The sequence below is a fragment of the Lepidothrix coronata genome, unplaced genomic scaffold (assembly GCF_001604755.1).
Source record: "Lepidothrix coronata isolate B3197 unplaced genomic scaffold, Lepidothrix_coronata-1.0 Scaffold12, whole genome shotgun sequence".
NCBI lineage: Eukaryota > Metazoa > Chordata > Aves > Passeriformes > Pipridae > Lepidothrix > Lepidothrix coronata.
The window spans coordinates 6,641,217-6,661,216 of NW_016690192.1; the positions used below are offsets into that span (position 1 = coordinate 6,641,217).

General features: G+C 43.3%; 1 protein-coding gene across 1 annotated transcript in view; it reads right to left on the reverse strand.

Annotated features, from left to right (window-relative positions):
• The window catches only part of JAK1 (Janus kinase 1), a 50,663-nt gene extending 33,069 nt beyond the window's left edge, over positions 1–17,594 (reverse strand). Inside the window, exon 1 of the mRNA XM_017805469.1 lies at positions 17,576–17,594. The gene's annotated coding sequence lies outside the window, so the exon portion shown is untranslated. The remainder of the gene's footprint in view (positions 1–17,575) is intronic.
• Between the last annotated feature and the right edge of the window lie 2,406 nt (positions 17,595–20,000).

Consider the following 20,000-nt stretch of genomic DNA (forward strand, 5'->3'; position numbering starts at 1 on the left):
CTTGCTGGAGCCTCATCCCTAAGGACTTCATGTGCTTCAAACCCAAAGGTTTGAGGTGGCTGCAAGTGTGTGGAAGAGAGAATAATATGGAGAATGGTGTTTAAATGGACATTTAGAGAAAAAGGATCACAGTGATAAAACTTGAAATCAGTCTTTTTTTAGTCTCTGAAAAGCAATGAGGCACACACTGATCTTTTCAAAGAGCAAAGCACCTTTTCTCTCAGGAATAAGCAGTATGGGAACACCTGCATTAGGAGCTTGCACTGCCCTGGGCTCACCTTGGCCTCAGGTAAAAGGGTTGTTCAAAAAGAAGTGGTGTTCAAAACAGGTTTTCCAGCCAGAGTTGAGAGAGGACCCTGGCAGTCCCTGCACGTTGCCATGTTCCCACACATCTGGCTAAATGCAGATGTTTGCCTTTGAGCAAGAGACTGTGTCCTCCTCTCACTGCCAATCCAGACAATTAACTCCAAGAATGCATTTTATCTTATCCTGAAACAGAAGCCTGAAGTAGGGCAGATGAGGTTTCCAAGTCTGTTCTCTGCCTGAGCAGGGATCTCACATCTGCATCTAAACTTGTCTCTTTAAACTGCAGATTCAAATCTGGAGAAGTGAACTCTCCTCCAGGATATACTTTGGTTTGCTTGCAACTACTTTTATATTTTCAGGCTTTAATGAATCCTTATTTTGCCTACTCTGAATCCTCATATTGTCTATCTTACTTTAAAAACAGGAGCTAAGCTCTAAATATCATCTTTAAACATGATAAAGAAATGACATGGTACAGATTCTTTTTCTCTAATCCTAACTGCAACAAAAATTGGGAAAAAAAAATAAATCACAATTTCTTACAGCTGCAGGCTCTTTTCTTCCCAAAAATCAAATACAAGTATTTGATATTCAGGCAGAAGCCACTTGAAACAAAGGAAGGCAGTTGATGAAAGCCAAATAAAGCTATTTAGAAAGTAGTCCCAGTCAACAGCTTGAGCTCTGCCAAATAACCAGGATCCTTCAGTGACTGAAAAGCAGAGCCTGAACCAGCTCCTTTGGACACTAAGAGAGCCCACATCCTCCATGGTTTCACATGGATTCTCCTTCAGAACACGGAACAGCCTGATGTTCTGGAGGCCCAGCTGCCAACTGCTGCAGTTGAAGTCTTAGATAAGACTTGTTTTCTGCTTGAAACAGAGGAACACCCTGTTGTTGTTCTGGTAGCAGTTTTATCTCCTGAGACAACCAAAGCAACCGACAATTTAGTATTTAAGCACAGCAGACTCTGCCACAAGCAGCTTGTTCTGCAGGAAGGAACCTGAAAATCCAGTCCTGTCCTCCACTACCACCTAGAAACAGTATTTCCCCAGCCTGCACATACTTGAGCTGATGATCTGAGCCCAGCACACGGTGCTTCAAGACACCATATACACAATTATGGATTTTTTTCAACCACCCAAAGCTCTAACAACTATTTCCAGCCAGTAAATTTTCACTGGTCAGTTTAGCTGTGGATGCTCTGGCTTGGAGTGGTGTGGTTGCTACAATTAAGAGGATTGCTGATGTGAGTCTTCTGTCAACTATGAGCTGTATCCCAGTATTGCCCTGTCAAGCAAACCAAATATTTACACTCAATTCATTCAATCTCTTGGACAAATACGTATGCTATTTTTAACTAGGCTAAATAAGAGTAAATTTTACATATTTGCCTCAGAGAATTGTGTCAACAGTGGTTCAAAGGTGCTGAGACACGTCAGTGACTTCAGAGTACAATGGTGAGCAGTGGGACTTTGCTTTCATTTCCCTGGGGAGTCCTGCAGGGTTATGGATTTGAGAGTTTGTACTGCAGATTGCACAAATATCCTGTTGCTGATGGTTTGGTCCCATACCCAGACAGACCCTACTACACTTCCCATCTGGCACAGAGGTGTGGTAACCACGGGATCTCACCCTGAACAACTCCAACCTGGCACTCAAAGGACTTTCCTGCTCTAGAAAGTCTTACCCTCTTCCAGTTTAACAATCCAACTTATCTCTTCTACAAAATTCTGGCAGGGCTGAATCATCCCATGTTTATTTACAATTCACTGATTTCTCTCTTTTTAGAAAACATTTGCCAGTGCCATTTCTGCAGTTGCTGCCTGGTAACTTCGTGGTCTTTAACACCAGAATCATCCTCCTGTGAGTCTTATACAATGCATGGAAGCTGCAAAATACCCCAATTTCCAACATATACTCTATATTTCAGAATAAGGTCTGGCCAAAGTAAAAAATTATGAGAGGAATACCTTTCCAGGTGTCTACCTCCATTCCCAGAACTGTCTTTATATTATGAAAATTGACAGGAGTTCACTGTTTCTCAATTTCCAGCTTTGGGCAAGAGCAGTTTCATAAATGTTTGGGGCCATTCCACTTCTCAGTCCAGTTATAATTTGATTTCAGCTCCCTAGAAGCTCAGAGCATATTGCTCAGCTGCAGCTCTCCCTCCCTCTCTCCCAAGAGCAGCTTTGGATGCAGGACCATTAAACTGCTGCTGTGACTCAACGCCAACAGATCTTTGGGCCTCTCCTGCTCTGAGGAGTCCCAGGATACCAGCTGCACGTGCCACAGCTCAGCCTTTCTTCCCACAAGGCTGATAACACAACTCCTCTCAGCTTCCACAGCTCCAGCAGGCCCAGTTTATCCACACTCAGCCAAACAACCTCTGGGCTGAAGAACCAGGACCCCAAACCACCCTTCCCAGCTCAGGTGCCAACAAGAAGCTCAAGGAACTTGGCTGTGAGCAGGAAATTTTTCAGCAGCAGGAAAAGTGACTTCCAGCCAGCAAATGGATTCCACTGCAAACATCCCAACCCACGGCTGCAGTGAATCCACAAGCCACTCTTGCATCTTCTCCTGCTCCTCGACTCAGCAGCAGTAAACAGGAAGCCACCACTGAACTCCATCACACACACACCCCAAGCAACCTGCTAAACTTCCTTCTCCTTCAAACACAGCTGGAAACGTCTGTAAATAAGTAAAGAATACCTGTAAAGAAGGCAATATAAAGAAACGTAAAGAAAGGAGACAGGGCTGTACCTCACTGGCCATCAGAGCTCCACGTGCTGTTCTGGGAAGGGCAGCACCCTAAGGACTATGTAAATAATATATTATATATTATAACATATTAAATATCATTACATAATTATATATTATAATATAGTATATACTGTCATACATAATATAAACAATATATGTGCATTTGAAAACAGGGGTTTACAACACAAAAGCTGGGACTTGGATATTCCCTTGTGGCTAAACCTCTAGAATATTTTATTCATATATTAAATCACAGCCCTAATGAAATTATTGTGAACTCCTTCATTAAGATGATGAATAAAGATGCCACTTCTCAGGCAAAAGAGACAATTGAGGGGTGAATAATGAATGAGCATTTTGGCTGACAAGGAACAAACCCTTTAATATATATTTAAATTATTCACTTCCTACAGGAACAAATAAAATCTACCTATATTATATTGGACCTGAACTTCGGAGCATTTCTTGAAGAGTCTGTAAGAATTTGTGTTAATAATCTGAAAAGAGAACCAGAGCGTGGACATTAATTACTGCATATCTCCAAAATATTTATTGCCTATGAAACAGACTTCCTGGTGAGGTAGAAAAGCACATTTAGGTACTACCAAGCTGCTCCTCACCACTTCAGATCTGGTTGTAAGGTCTGGCCCTGATGCCAATTTATCCCTGTAGGTCCAGAGGCAATGATGTGAATATTGGACTGCAGCACTTCTGGGAGCATCAAGCACACCAAGAATTATGCTAAGACCTTAAAAGCTCAGAAAAACCAGGGCTGAAGACATCACTCCAAATCAATTGAATAAGCTCCTGCCACAAAAAGTGGCTTTAAGAGCTTACTACAGCTTTTAACTACCTTTCCTGTAAAGAGCTTAGTACAGTAAATGTGAGTAAGCGAATATTAAAAATAGCTAAGCTGGGACAGTCTTGTTCAATGGCTTTTAGCACTGACTCAGACGTGTCTGACTCACCCCAAAGCCCTCCTGGCTTTACTTTCCCAGTGTGGCTGTGACAGCTCCAGCTTTACACACTGGACACCACTGCCAGTCTCGAGACCTCTGGGTCATCACAATTCTCTACACGTCCTTTCAAACCTCAGTGATCATTTTTAAGAAAATGAGTCATAAGACTATGCTACAAAAGGATCGAAAGCCAATATTAAAAAGGGCTAAAAATTAAGGATTTATCACTCTCTGAAAGTTCCACTGGCCATTACCAAGCATCTCACTTCAGAAACACTTACCCTCTCTCCCTCTCAGCCGTGGCCACACTGAGTTACTGAGTTGCCCCTAAAACATCGAGTTGCTGAGTTGCCCCCTAAGACACGGAGTTGCTGAGTTGCCCGTTCTCCTTGGAAACCCAAAAGTTGTGCAGACAGTCTCTCTGAATGCAGTATCTCTGTCATTCTTCGTTCAACCCCCCAAAAAAACAGAGAAAAACCCTCCTAAAGCAAGTCTTCATCTTATTTACAGGATTTACAGGAACTAGTGGTCACATATAGGGAATTTCCACATAGTTAAGTTAGTAACTTTTATACTTTGACTGTACATTTACAGTCACAACAGAGAAGAACAGAAAAACCATTACAAAACCTTCAGAACAGATGTACAATTTAATCAAGACTAATCAAGCTAATCAGATAGCAATTATAATCTGTTTAATATAACATGTATAGACACTATAGGTGGTAATATGTGATCCTGTATATTTTATATATATAAGCAGACCTCCATAACTATTTATATGCTCAAAAATCATATAAACCAAAGTCTTTGCCAGATTTGCAGCAATATCCCCTAACCCAAATAACTTAATTTTGATGCTTATGCCTTAAAAGAGATCTTAAGGAAATGACAAAGGGAAGAAGAGAGGCCAGTGGTAACAAATCATACAGTTAATGTTATAACCTTATCATCACTTATATCCTTCAGAAGTTATGTCAGGTTTTTATTACATCTTCCCTTCTCACTGACAAAATACCAACAGTATGTTTTTTGGGGGTTGAGTGGCTTTTTTGGACATCAAGGGAAAAGAAAACACAGGAGGAGAATCACTCTCCTGAAACCTTTAAGAAAAATACTTCATATTTTATGGAAGTCACAGGTTGTTGAGTCTTATACTTGAACTACTCTATTAGGTACCTCATGCATGAATTATAATAATTTTTTCTCTGTCATACTGGGTTAGCCTTTAAAAAATACTCCTCTCTGCTCTCCTTTGCCAGAAAAAGCATAACATGACCAGTTTGGGTGAAGTTTTCACCGTAACTCAGAAGAAAGAGAGGACAGAGAAATGTTATGCCCAGTCTAACCCATTTGCTAAACTATCAAACAGTATTTGCCTGCTTCCAAAACTAACAAAAACCAGCAGCAATAAAGTCTGAGCTCAAACTGTCAAGTCAGAAAAACAGGAACTGTGCTCTAAAATTGGGGTTTCGTATTTCCCCTTTCGAACTTGATACCAGAACTAACAAAGACATTTTGTGTCTAAGAGACCATGAGACACAAAATTTTCTAAATTTTTTTTTCTGGTGGGGGGGAGGGAGGCAAACTTAGAATCCGATATGTGCTGCAGAGACTTGGTTCTAATTTAATTTTTTTTGTATTTCTACAAATGAGAAAATGCAGAGGAGTGAAAACAGCTGGAAAAGAAGGGCTGTGAGGGAGGTCCTCCAGTAAACCCCACAGTTGAGAAATTTGGAAAGACAGAGTGGGGAAGAAAAAGAGAAGGAGAGAGTCAAGTCTGAGGCACTTCAAATCACACCTCTCCCCCTTTTTTATACACTGTGATGAAATTGGCTGTTTTACAATTACAATTCCAAAGCCTTGAATTTCCAAAGCAAGAACTATGGAGAAAAGGAACTTTTATAAAGCATCTGGACATTTCCCGATTTGCTCCAAGTCTGCAGCCAATTTGCAAATACCACAGTGCAGCTATTCTGGACAATAAATATTTAACTGCAGTAGGGAACACTCCATACAAATTCTACTCGGGGAAAAAAGCTTTGGGGAGCAAATCTGGCTGTTAAAGCACATGCAATTCAGGAGAAAATAATGAGAAATAAAAGCAGAAGGTGCACGGTGCATACACTTAATGCTGAGGACACCACAGCCCAGCTGTCCAAAACGGCTCTTAACTCTAAATTCTCTTCTCCATAAAGCACTTCCTTTTTTCTGCCCTTAAAAGCAATTAAATTTCTGAGTTAACATGCAGGAATCTTAAGAACAAAAGCTCTTTCCAATTTCACCATGTTGTTGGTTTATCCCCAGTCTTCAACTGTTCAGCCCTTACAATAACCAGCAATCCCACATCAGGAATTCCTCATTTACAGAAGCCTCTGGATTTTAGGGAGGCTAAAACCCACTGCCCTGTCACTGTAATTGCCAGAACGTTGTTTTCCCATGAAAAACCAACTCAAAATGCATCAGTATATTAAAAAAAAAAAACAGTACTTGAATAGTTTCAGAATTTAAAGACCAGTCAAAAAACCTTGTTTTTTAACCTCACACATTGAAAGACTTTTAGTTAATATGAAATAAATATTAGTTTTACAAAGCAGATCTGTATTGAAAAGTTATCTTCGGACAGGACTCACAAAAATTAGTTACAAGTCATCTCTACTAGTTGTTTTTTTTTTTCTTTTTGAGAAAAAATTATCTGTAATTCCTATGGTAACTTGGACATATCAACCCCCCAGCACTTTTCTGAAGCAATCTGGGAATTACCACATGAACTACCTGTTTTTCAAACTAGTAATCAAAATATTTCTGTGTCTTACAACTTGGAAATCTGGCTGCAACCAAACTGCATTTTTGTCTTGATATTTCTGTCCCAAGGTAAGATTGGTTCATTCTCTCAAACGGCTCAATCCACCTCAGTTGTACTTAACCAGAAATTAGAAAGCCAACACTTATTTTTATGTATGTGATTTCTGTGCGTATGCAGGGATTATTTTTATATACGAGGTTGTTTGCAGTTAAAAACCATCTTCTGCATCTCTCCATACCATCCCAGACACGTGTAAAGAGAAGGAAAATAATTTCCCTCATTCTTAAGGGGAAATAAATTTTAAAAATATAGCGTGCTGTTGGTCTATTGTCTATTTTTATACCCCCTTCAGTGTTCACTGTACAATTCATCTCTAGAAAATCTGAAATTCTAGTGGAACAAGACATGCAAAAAACATTCTCATGAGCAAATTCATCTGAATTTGAGCAAAAAGGCCACAAAGCTTTTCCACAAAATCACCATGAGTAGAATTCAATTCCTAAGACCTGCAAAGAGAGGGAAATCTGTGTGGCACTATTTCCACTATTTCCAATATCTAAGTACCCTTAGATATTCAAGAGAGATTCAGAAAAATTGCTCTGAATTTTTTTCCTTTGATGATACTAAAAGATCTGATTTGTTAAGTGTTAAACACACCAGAAATACCGCACTGCTTTTTATTTTTGTCCCAAGAAGCTCTGAGCTAATGGATTGTGACCAGAAGTCACTGAAACCAGAGCAAAGGACTTCATTTAGGCTGCTTTAAACTTTGTTTTCTGCTAGTTCTCATCACATGCTTAAACTAAAATCCTGAATTATACAATCCCAGAGTGGTTTGGGTTGGAACGGACCTTAAAGTTCATCTCATTCCAACCCCCTGCCGTGGGCAGGAACATCTTCCACAAATGAAAAATGCCTGTGACAAAAACTCTGAGAGAGCCACCCTGTCATTTTAGCTGGGAATGATGAAAGCTTAATTAAGAATTATAGAAGACAAGCTCACAATTTTTAAATCTTGGAGATTCTTTTCTGTTTACTGTAATATGAGAGCAAACAGATGTGGCAAGAGAAACAGAGTAAGAATTCCAGATATTCCAGCCATTCCTTTCTAGTTATTATCAACAGGACTGAATTCAATCTGGCAATAAATCCAACTATAGATACAAGTTAAAAGGTGCTAATTTTATTAAAATTTATTTATTACTAAAGCATTGCATCAAAAATACTCAAGCCTCTGAATCATGAAAGAACTGTTTGGCGTACAAATTATTTGTTTTCTTAAGCATAAGATGACCTTTTGACTTATAAAAACCACACTGAGATCAAATTACCACTTTTCTTTTCCTCAAGCCAGTGCCTATGACTTAAAACAAGACACAGCCACAAAATGAAAGAAGAAAGAACACAGAACACAGAATTATTGCAAAATTAATTGGTCTGAGCCCCTCCATCACTCATGAAAAAAATACACCAGTTAATTTTTTTTAACTTCTGGAAATTATCAGGATCAAATGCAAATTAAAGCAGGAGACAAAGCCCAGCTGTAAACTAAGAAAATTCTGTGAGGCTCAGTATGCAAATTCCAAGCAGAGGCAAGTCTACAACAGCTTTGAGTCACCAGTTCATTGCAGAGCTCTGACACCTGGAGAACATCCACCACACTGGGCTCACTGACTTCTCACAAGGTACATTCTCCTCCCAAACCTTTAAAAGACATTTTCTACCTTATTCCTAATTATGGATGAAACTGAGACAGAGGGGGGAAAGGGAATTACCTCATTTTAGCACATTTTAGAATGGGAGCAGAGTGCCCTATCACCTACCCTTAAGGGTTTCATTCTAAATTAAGCCCTAAAAATTTAAGCGCTGTTAACATAGAGATGTAACAGAGATACTAAGTTGTTTCTTAAGCCTTTGGTTGGGGATCAGCCAATTATACCTTAGTGCTTGTACACACCATGTAGAACAGCTTTATAGGACCATAAGCGTGCATTTGTTTAAAAGATATGGATCATTGTAGCAGTTTTGCCTGCTAATTAACTACTCTCAGCTTTCCCTGTCTCTTAAAACCGAGCAACAACAGCAAACACCCTGAAATGGTGTGGGAAAGGCCAGTTCTTCTAAACCATACTGAAGAGAGAGGATTTTCCCTTAAAGCATAACTCAGTCATTAGGAGAGACCCTAAAACATTTCTCAAGTGACTCTGGCTGCGAGCAGATGCACATGCTTTGTACAGCAGAGCCTGGTGAAGATGGTACTGTTTTACTGGTGGTCATCAGTCTTTACCGGGAAAAAAAGGAAGCACACATGGTTTGGTTGTGGGGAGAGTGCAAATACCACCCAAATGGAACATCTCAAGTGGTCATGTGCATATCTGCCAGCTGTCTTGGCCCTAAATGCAGAACTAGTTCAGATTAAATTGCTTCCAAAATGTGAGCTAAAACATGTGTTAAGTCTTATTTTGCATGGTTCTGCCTGGCAAAAGTTGCAGTTCTGATAGAAAACCTTTGACTTTCAGCAAAATTATCAGGAAGAGTGGTTTGCATCTCAGCTGTACTTCCAAGGCTGAACTCACCAGAAAGCTTGGACAAATTCAGTTCTTTATGTAATTACTCAATGTCACTGATAGGTACCAATTTGTCTGTGCAAAACTGAACTTGTACAGAACTCTGGAGATAAAGCATATATGTGCACAAACAAGCACAGCAATTTAACTGCTAGTTAAACTTTATCATGCAAGAAATTTTTAATGGATTGAAGAAGGCCTGAGAAATTTGTTCATCAGAACAAAGCATGAAACAATCCCAAGAGGGGTTGTAATGCAGCATCCAGTTTCTCTCCCTACAGAGGCAGTCTTGCCACAGATTTACAGGTTGGCAGGTCCTGCCCCTGTCATGTAAAATAAACTCTCTAAGTACACAGAGAGGGTGGTTCTACATAAATGTCTCTCTGAGTGATAAATGACGCACAAAACACATCAACGGGTACAGCCTGTGGTGCAAGGCAGGAGAAATGTTCTGTGTTGTACACTGGGTGATATCATGAGGTGAAGCTGCTTCCACTTTGATGAATATTAGTGTTTCTTAACACAGGATTTTCACAGCACAGTGTCCAAGTTCACACATCCCTGCAGGAAGCTGATGGGAGTCCCTCAGAGGAGCTGAGATGTCCCTCAGAGCTGGTTGCTCAACCCAAGGGGTGACGTGCCACAACACGGCCTCGCCGATACGACACCCCGGCCACACTGCTGCCTCCTCCCTCTACACACACACCACAGGCCAAGAAAAACTTTGGCTTATTTTTCACTTAATTCCACAGTAAACTTCTAAGAACGTGGTGTGATTAAACCTGGAGGTACCACAGGCTTTAATTGGAAGGTAAACATTCAGCTGATACCAACAAAAGGTGAAGAGTCAATCAGTCGAGTTAATTACACAGCCAAGTTAATATGATCAGCACCTCAGGTTTTAGCTGTTTAAGGCTGTGCTGGCACATGGTGAGCATTCAGGATTTAGAAGCTGCCCTTTTTTTAAGCCAAGTCTGTTTGCTGATGTATCTTGCTTATATAGCTGTAACTTGGCAGGTTGTAAGTCACATGGACAGGAAGCTGAAAGGACTAAAACCCACAGGACTTTTTTTTTTTTTAAACTTGGCAGAAGATAGCTGTTTCTTTCGTAAAAATGCAGCTCCAAGTGAGCTATCCCCATATGTCCTTTCTCTTTACCCCATGTGGCTGTGACAGTGAAATCAAACCCAGGCTCTCCCCTATTAATCAATCCCACAACTGTATGAAAGTTGTTCAAGGACATTAATTACTACTAAAACAATTGCTGGTATAAAACAACACAAGCTGATTTTTTTCCACTTGATGCTGGTGGTAAAACAAAGGTTTCCAGGGGAGATTCCCAGCTGGCAAAGCTCATGCCAGTTCAATTGCATTTGGGTACAACATCCCCAGGGGTTTATCCTGTATCATCAATAAACACAACCTCAATTTTCCCTTCATGAGGGTGATGATGCAGCAGAAAGAACGCAAGGACAAGTTTGGCAATGACCAAAAACCAGGGATCGGACAGGCTCCTTCTCTCTGACCAGACAGTACTTTCCAGAATCTGGATGAAATCCTGACTATTCCCTGTCTTCAGGAGGGAGACTTCTGAGGCTTCTTACAGAGAAGTTATAAGGTTATAACACCATATCAGAAGCACATGGTGTCCATTACAGCCTGTAGAACTCAAATAGACTTGTCCATTAGAAAAATTGGAAGGTGGTATGTGCTGAGTGTGGCAATTACAGCTGTTACTTCAATAACTTCAGTACTTCAAATGCACCTTTCTCTTCCTTCAGCTTAAGTATTAAGAGCAAGAAAGAATGGTAGAAGATCCAAATTTAAAAAAATAGAATTTAATAAAAATGCAACACAAACCAATAGCAGGAAAAAACAAACTGTAATATTTTGTTTTCAGAGAGGATAATTCCTGCAGAACAGAGTGTTCCAGCCCACGTGACAGAGCTGTAAAGGGTGAGAACACAGGCTGATACATAAAGGTGTGATGCACACAGGTCAGGCTTGCTGATCATTCTGGTTCCTCTTGAACTTTTAAACTCTCTAAACACACAGGCCCTGGCAATTTCAAAATTATTAGTGTCTGTTTTGCCATGCTTTGAGGAAAAGTGAAATACAGAAGTGTTCAGGAAGTGAAAGGTTATTTCTTGTGCATCTTCAGTAAACATGAAACACTGAGTGTACAAGACCTTATATAAAGCAAACTGCAAGTGCCAGCTTAGAGTTGGTTTTGATCAAAAACCTCAGAACTGAGGGTGGCCACACTTTTTCCACACAGGAGTTAAGATGTAAGAGTTTGACACCATAGGGTCAAAAAAAACCAACCCATGCAAAACAGCAGATTTAAATATAAAAGCCTGAGCCTAAGGCAGCACTTAAATTAGGCAGTACCTTTAATTTTTTTTAAACATCTAATGCCCTAAAAATAATATATTAATAGAAAAAAACCCAACAAACAACACCAGTACAAAAAAAAAACCCAACACCAAAACCAACCAAACAAAAAAAGAAAGCCAAAAAAACACAGAAACAAAATTCCTGCTTTGAATTTCTTATCATACTTTAATAAAATCCAGAGGAGTGCAGAGACAGGTATTTATGGATGGCAAGCAACAGCAAGTCATTTAGACTGCACAAATGCCAAAGTTTTTAAGGTTTGTTTTGTTTAATATATCTCTTTGTGCTGCTGGTGTCTCAAAACGAACAGAAAAGCTACTTCTGCCAAATTCACTTCCTGAAAAACTGAGTCCATACATATACAAACAAACCACTTGCAAGTGTTCCCTCTGCTCCCTTCCCTGTCCCAGTCATAGATCTGCTTCATTTTTCTTATCTAAAAGAGTAGAAGGCTTAGATCTGTCCTTCCTCAGGACAAGAAAGGTGGAAGGGTTTTTTCCCAGATGTAGCTTGAACAACAATTTTTTCCTGTTCCAAATAACATGAGTCAGTATTACCTCAATCTCATCTTCCAGCCAGTAAAATGAAGTAGTTTTAAAGATCTGAAGTGAAAGACAAATGAAGTTATTTTGCTACAATATACCCCAGATTGAAGGGCAATTATTAAGAGTATTTAGTATTTCAATACCCTGCTAAGCTGCAACTTAGCCTCCTGATGAGCAAACCAGATTCCACTCAGTCCTGGAATAGCTGGAAATGACAAGAAACACTGAAGGAACAGCTTAAACAGCACTTGGACTCCAGAACTGCTAAAATTTTGAACAATATTCATACACTGGTGCCTCAAAAGCCAAAGCTCCTCTCAGATCCGCTTTGCAAACAAGGGACATTGTGTACCACAGTCTGAGGAAGGTGCAAATCGTCCTTTAGGAGTTTTCTCCTGGAAGCGGGAATATCGGTTGTCAGGTTTTGTGTTTCAAAGGGAATTAAGCCTTTGGAGACAGGGGATGGAATGTAGCATCTGAGAGTGAGAAACTTGCTGAGGGAATAAAGAGGCTGTGTAGACAAAGTGAGGCCCTGGCCAGTGACACAGCTGAGGTTAAACAGCTCCAAGGCTTCTGAGCCCATCTCGTGCAGCTTCATGTGCTTATCCCCCTGCAGACTGCTTCCTTACTTTTGTGTCCCCTTCTCCAGTGCACACACAGGCAACCAAAGTCTGGACTCCTGGCATTAAATACTGAATTTATTTCATTTATTAGCAGTATCTCCTTTATGCAGCAGCCCCACTTCAAAGGATTACAAGTCCAAAATACGTCATAAAGCAAAGCAACCAGACACATGGATTTATGACTGATGAGTGTCTTGAAGCCTTGTAAAGGTTTATTCTTTACTAGCAAGCCCTTGGTGTTGCTCTGGGAGCTCCAGAGCTACAGCAGAGCAGTGATGTTGTATTTCCAGAAGGCTGTTTATGATCAGATCATCTGATCAATAACAATTGAATTGCAAACAATTTTCCCACTCTTTGGCAGCTATAACTGCACTAGTTCACAATCTTACTCTGCAGGTTAGTTCCTCCTCAAACAAAAACTCCAATTTCACTTTTCCCAGGCTTTCACCACCGTTCAGGGTGATGTATAAATCCCTTGCTTTTTCCATTGACTTTCAGTTGTTTTCCTCTAATCACTATCTTAGCTTTTACATTTCATAGGGGGGAAAAAGAAGTCTAACAGAATAATTCTATGTGCCTGCAGCTTGAAAGCATATTCCTAATCACAGAAGATTCATGTCACTGTTATCAAACATCTCACCCCCTGTAAAAGGTATTGATATGCAGAGTAACTGGTACAGACTTTATCTGCCATGTTGACGCTGCTCTTCCAGTTTCCTGTAGCTCAGTTTTTCTGTAAGTTATGCAACTTATATTACATTTATATAACCAGCTCAAGAGAAAACCCCAGGAATTACTGGAGCCAGCAAAATTTTGTAGTTTTACAAGCGTGAAGAAAACTGTCAGGACCTGTTCCTTAAAAACCCACCTGTTTGCAACAGGCCATGACAATAAAACCACTAAATTGTACTTCCTCCCTTCTCCAATTTCAGTCAAGAGAAATTGCAACCATTTTGCCCACGAAAAGCATCAGAAATCTCTTTTTCCAGGAGTTTGCAGCATTGTTTCAGTTTTTTTAAAGGATCAGGTGACCGTGTAAAACAAATCCTGGATGGGATACCTAAAGTGCTGCTAAAGACAAGGGAACAGAAAAATCCCCCTCATCTGTCACTTCCTGTACTGCACTGAAACTACAGCAATAGGTGGATGTGACAATTTAGCTGCCAAAAATCCCAAAATGCTGTTTTTTTGAGACTCCTCTTCTTGATGAAGTTCAAGCATATCTGCCTCACCCCACGAGCAAAACAGAGCAGTATCAGCCCATGAAAAAGCTTTATTGCAGAGCATTAACTGCATGAATTATATACTTGAACTGCCAAAGCCATTTTCTATCAATCCAGCAAGTGTTTGCCATTACCAACACCTGAAACCTAATTGCACTTTAAGTGCTTTAAAGATCGAGAGCAGCCCGTGTGTTTACAGGAATAATGCCCGATCTTTGTGGAATTGCAAACTCTTGGATGGGCTACAAAAGAACAACATGAATATTGCCAGTTTTTCATCCAGACGAAAACATTTTGTCATTTTTAATTGCTGTTGGAAACGAGACAAGCCAGGAACCAAGACCCAGCTCAGTCTTCCCTCCAAAACCTCCCTTCCCAGCCTGATTTCTGGTTCAGAGATTCTCATAACAACCCTTTTCACGCCTCAATACAAACCAGTCCTTAGGGTTTGCTTTTATGTGTGAAAGCTTTGACCTCTCAAACAATGCAAACACCTTCCTCTTTATGTAAACACAGAGCAGCTCTTTCTGCTGCAATTCACACCCAACACAGCTAGGGAGTCCAGGATTCTCCATGGGGGTTCCTGCTGTATTTTGAGCATCGGGAGTCCAGGATTCTCCATTTGGGTTCCTACTGTATTTTGAGCATCTCTTCCTCGTGCCAAATCAGGCACAAGCAAGGCACCACAAAACCTGAGGGCAGTCCTGCAGGTGAAAAAGGTGTTTCACCCCCAAAGCCAGGGAGGATTGGGAGTAAAGCGGTAGGAAAGAGGTGAAGCTCTTCACAGGCATCACTGTCAGGATGCCGCCTGCGAAAACAGAAAGATTTTTCCGCTCTACACAAAAAAGGGAAGCTGGTTTCTCTGAATTCAGTCTTTATTTGCAAGAATAAACTACTCCAGAAATGTCTGTCTAAACTAACAGAATTAGTACCACTTATTCTTCCAGTCAAGAACTCTGGCTTACTCCCAGCCCCACCAAAAGGTAAGGCAAAAGAATTAAAGTGAAAATTGCAGACTCTGTCTGACAGAGGGAAAAATGAGTTTAAGAAGAACGTTGATTTTACTATCTGAGTTTGGCCTGTGGCTGTTCAGGTGCACTTCAGCTTTTTGCTTTCCAAAGCTTTTGTACTAGATATTCTCTCCAGATCTTGCTTCCCATTTGTTTTTTTAAATAAATTCATTGAGCAGACAATTTGGGCACACAGAAACAGTTCAGGATTTACCTCTCAGAAAGGCCACTTTGCAATTAATTCTGATATATTTTCTCAGTGCAGAGCCTTCCAGGAGTTAAGTTGTTCCAGTTCTGTGTTTATATTCTAGTGCAAATTTAAACCCCCTCGCCCTAGATTTTACAAGCTTTTCACCCAACCTTTCTCAAAGGCCAAATATTTGCAGCTTAGTGGTGTATGAGCATATTATAGTCTCTGTGCCATTGGGCTTTGGGGCAAACAGCTTGCAGATACTTTGATAAATAAGATATTTAACAACTGAATCACTAAACATGTACTGACAAAAACGGTTGTAAAATCAGCCTGTGATCACTAACTTTTAAGATCACAAATGACAGCAAGAGCCTGATGTGATCTGTTGTTGGCTCAGAAAGAGCAGCATGTCCTCAGCTGGCATTGCATTTCAAAGCACCTGTCTCGGTGTCACCTAACACAGACCCAGATCAAGGTGCAACTTCCTGTGTGCTTTAAAAACAAGTGCCAGGAGGAAATGCCTCCCAGTCCCCTTATAAGGTCAAAACTGAACTTAATACTGAGCTGCAGCAGCCCAAATAAAGGGGTACCAAAGCACATCCATCCTGCTCAAGAATAAAACTACGGGGAATCTTCTACGAGCAAAATTGGGTCAACTGGAGTGAAGTTTAAAAACCGACACAACTCTGAATTATTGCCATTTCCCACCTAGTAAAAGAATTACAAAAAAAGCCCCCCAAACTTTCTTGCACTACACTTATCTTCCTTCCAGATATGCCTCAAAATATAACCCCTCCATCCCTAATTCATCAGAATTCATTCATGGCTGGGCTTCGCGAACGAAGATTTGGGAAGGCTCTATCAACATTTGTTACAGGCACGTTGGTGACTTACGAGGCCAATATGAGACAGACATATCCGATTGCAAAAGGCACAGCAGAAAGACTCCTTAGATGGTATATTCTGCAAAACACGGTTCTTTCTGCATTGAATTCATCAGAATAGCCACCCCCTTAATCCTCCTAAGCACAGACTCCATGTTTGTTTAAACAGAGCCGGGTCCATCCCCTCCTGCCACACTGAGCCACTGCCATGTTGTCTTTCTGCCATCAATCTCCATTGTTATTGAAGTGCTTCAGACTTTTGTGTCCTAGTTGTCCTCATACATGACCTTTCTACGTGTATTTAAAAAAAAAAATCCCAACTCAAGGCGATTATAGAATCATAGATTGTTTTGCGTTCGAAGGGACCTTAAAGATCCAACTCCCTGTCATCATCCAACACTGCAATGTTTCCACACATTCACACACAGAGCAGAATTTCAGGTGTCTGCAGAAGGTGTAAAGCTGGTTATCTGCTCCCCATCCCTGCGTGTCCCTCGAGGTGACAGATATCCAGCCCTGTATCGTGGCTGTCACCTCCCTTGGGGGTGGAAGATGTCCCAGAAGCGTCCCTTACAGAGGAACAGCTGCCAGACCGACAGCTGGACACCATCAACATTTCAAGCCCGCAGCTTGCCCAGCAGTGGGAGGCAGCGGGATCTCCCCTGGCACAGGGAGCTCGGGGGTCCGCGCTCACCCACGACCACCAGGGGACTTCTGAACTTCTCCCAACGCACCGGCGGCCACAATCGGAGCTGTTTCATTGCGGTTCCTCCTGTCACCGACCCGGCCTCCCCCGCCCGGCCGCGAAACGTGGCTCTGACACCCCTTCCCGGCCCGGCGCTGCCCGCACGGCCCCGCACCCTCCGGCCAAGGGGGAGCAGCGGCTCCGCAGCCGCATCGGCCCCCCGGGATCAGGGAAACCAGCGGCCCCGCACCCTCCAGCCAAGGGGAACCAGCGGCCCCGCACCGTCCGGCCAAGGGGAACCAGCGGCCCCGCACCGTCCGGCCAAGGGGAACCAGCGGCCCCGCACCGTCTGGCCAAGGGGAACCAGCGGCCCCGCACCGTCTGGCCAAGGGGAACCAGCGGCCCCGCACCGGCCCCTCTCCGATAAGGCGAACCCGGTGACTCCGGCCCCACTCCAGCCCCTCTGGCCACGGGGACCCAGCGCCTCCTGACTCCGGACGCGGCCGCCGGGAAAGCCCCGCACCGCCCCCGCGGCCATCGCGGAGCCTCCTCGGGGAGCGCGCCCGCCGCCAGCCCCGCCCTCCCTGCCCGGCTGCCCCCTGCCCGGACCCACTCACCGTTCCGTGTGTCCAGGCGGGGCGGCCCGGCCGCGGCCCCGCGGGGCTCGGCGCGCTGCGGGATCGGGAGCGGAATCGGGAGCGGCCCGAGGCGCTGGGACGGAGGGCGGCGGTCCCGGCGCGGCGGCACCGCCCGCGGAGCATGCGCGGGGCAGGGCCCGCCCGGGGGAGGCGCCTCGGGCCGGCCGGGCCGGCTGAGGGAGCGGCGGGAGGGAGTGTGGGTGGGAGGGGGTCTGTGTGTGGGGTCAGCACAGAGCCCGGGACGGCACCCGGGGGTTCGACAGGAGGTATCTAAAAACACGGCAGTCAATACACTCATCCAGAGAAGCTGTGGCTGCCTCATCCCTGGACGTGTACAAGGCCAGCTTGGACGGGGCTTGGAGCAACCTGGGATAGCAGAAGGTGTCCCTGCCCATGGCAGGAGATGAAACTGGATGAGCTTTAAGGTTTCTCCCAATACACACCATTCTGGGATTCTATGATACATATTTTGACAGCGCGTAGACAGTCCCAGATTTAGAATCATAAAATCATTAAATATCCTGGCTTGGAAGGAGGTACAGGGATCATTCAGTCCAGCTCCTGGCCCTGCACAGGATACCCCAACAATACCACATGTCCCTGAGGGCATTGTCCAAATGCTTCTTGAGCTCTGTCAGCCTTGGTGCTGTGACCACTGCCCTGGGGAGCCTGTTCAGTGCCCACCACCCTCCAGGGGAAGAACCTTTCTCTAATAGTCAACCTAACCCTCCCTTGACACAGCTCCAGCTGTTCCCTCGGGTCCTGTCACTGTCACCAGACTGAAGAGATCAGTACTTGTCCCTCCACTACCCCTCGTGAGGATACTGAAGACCCCAGTGAGGTCTCCCCTTAGTCTCCTCCAGGCTGAACAAACCAAGCACCCTCAGCCGCTCCTCAAACAGCTTCCCCTCCAGAGCCATCCCCATCCTCGCAGCCCCATTGGACACTCTCTAATAATACAGGTTAATGTCTTTTTGCAGGGTTGTCTTTCTTACCCCAGTGCCAAGGCCACATCTCCACAGGTGCCCAGTGTCTGCTGTGTGGTCTGAGCTACCGGTGTGCTCAGATCATCTGTAAAACCCCACAACCCCATCTCCACCCTCAAGCTGATGTGATGAGCCAGTGTAAACAAGTTGGTGTTTACGCCAAAACCAGGAGACACTCACAGTCCTCCTGTCTGCACAGAAAAGAAACCAGTTTCTTCACTGTGGTTTCAAACTCTTGTCAAAGTCACAGGAAACAGCACAAGTGGAAGTAAAATCAGTCAGAAAATGATTCAGTTCAATGAAATCATCCCACTCCCTTCTCACACAAGGACACATATCTGGCATTTTCTTCTGACAGAAGAGCCAATCTGCCACTGCCTTTTGGGGGAATTGTCCTAATAACTGAATCAGTCTTTAAAAAAACCCACCCTGATAAACGTGACTCTTCCCTGTGTAGTGGTGGCTTCATGTAATTCAGACTAAGCACATTGATAACATCTTTTTATCAAGATCTTCCTGTGCCTGGCAGCATAACGGTGTGAAGGGCCCTTTGCTGTTCTGAAGTGTTTACACTTCGATACAGCTACTCTGCCCCAGCTCATCTCCCTTGTGCCTCAGCAGTCCTGAGATTTGACCCTTTTCTCCAGGAAATCAACTCAAAGCTTTTCACCTCCCCCAAAGGAGCTGGGAGTTGGGTGCTGGTGGTGTGTTGAGTGCATGTGTCCAGATGGTTGTAGTTTACAAATTAAGGATAGATAAGCATTGGTTACATTTCCCTCCTCCCAAGAGAAATCAAACCAGCCCTTCCCCACGTGTTTCCACAGCTGTCAGGGAACCAGCAGAGCGTAACTTGGGTGATTTTGCACCATGTTTACCTTTTTCCTCAGCTACATGACATTGGGTCTGGATTAACCATGCGCTGTGGGAAAACACCAGAGTCTCACCCTGTTTCCATCCCTGTCATAACCGTAATTCAAGTTGGAAAAGAAGCTGAGGTTGGAAGGAGAGAGGTTGAACCCTGCAGATCATAGAATGATAGAATGGCCTGGGTTGGAAGGGACCTTAAAGCTCATCCAGTTCCACCCCCTGCTATGGGCAGGGACATCTTCCACTAGACCAAGTTGCTCCAAGCCCCATCTAACCTTGCCTTGGATACTTCCAGGAATGGGGCAGCCACAGTTTCTCTGGGCAACCCGGGCCTGGGCCTCACCACCCTCACAGGGAAGGATGTAAGATATGTGTGGCTGTGCCACTGCTCCCAGGCCTGACCTTTTTTTCATCCCTCTCCCCCATAATCTGCCTGCAGAGGCTGCTTCTCTTGATTATCATAGAATCATAGAATCAGCTGGGTTGGAAGGGACCTCTGAGATCATCAAGTCCAACCCTTGATCCAACACCGCCGTGGTTACTAGACCATG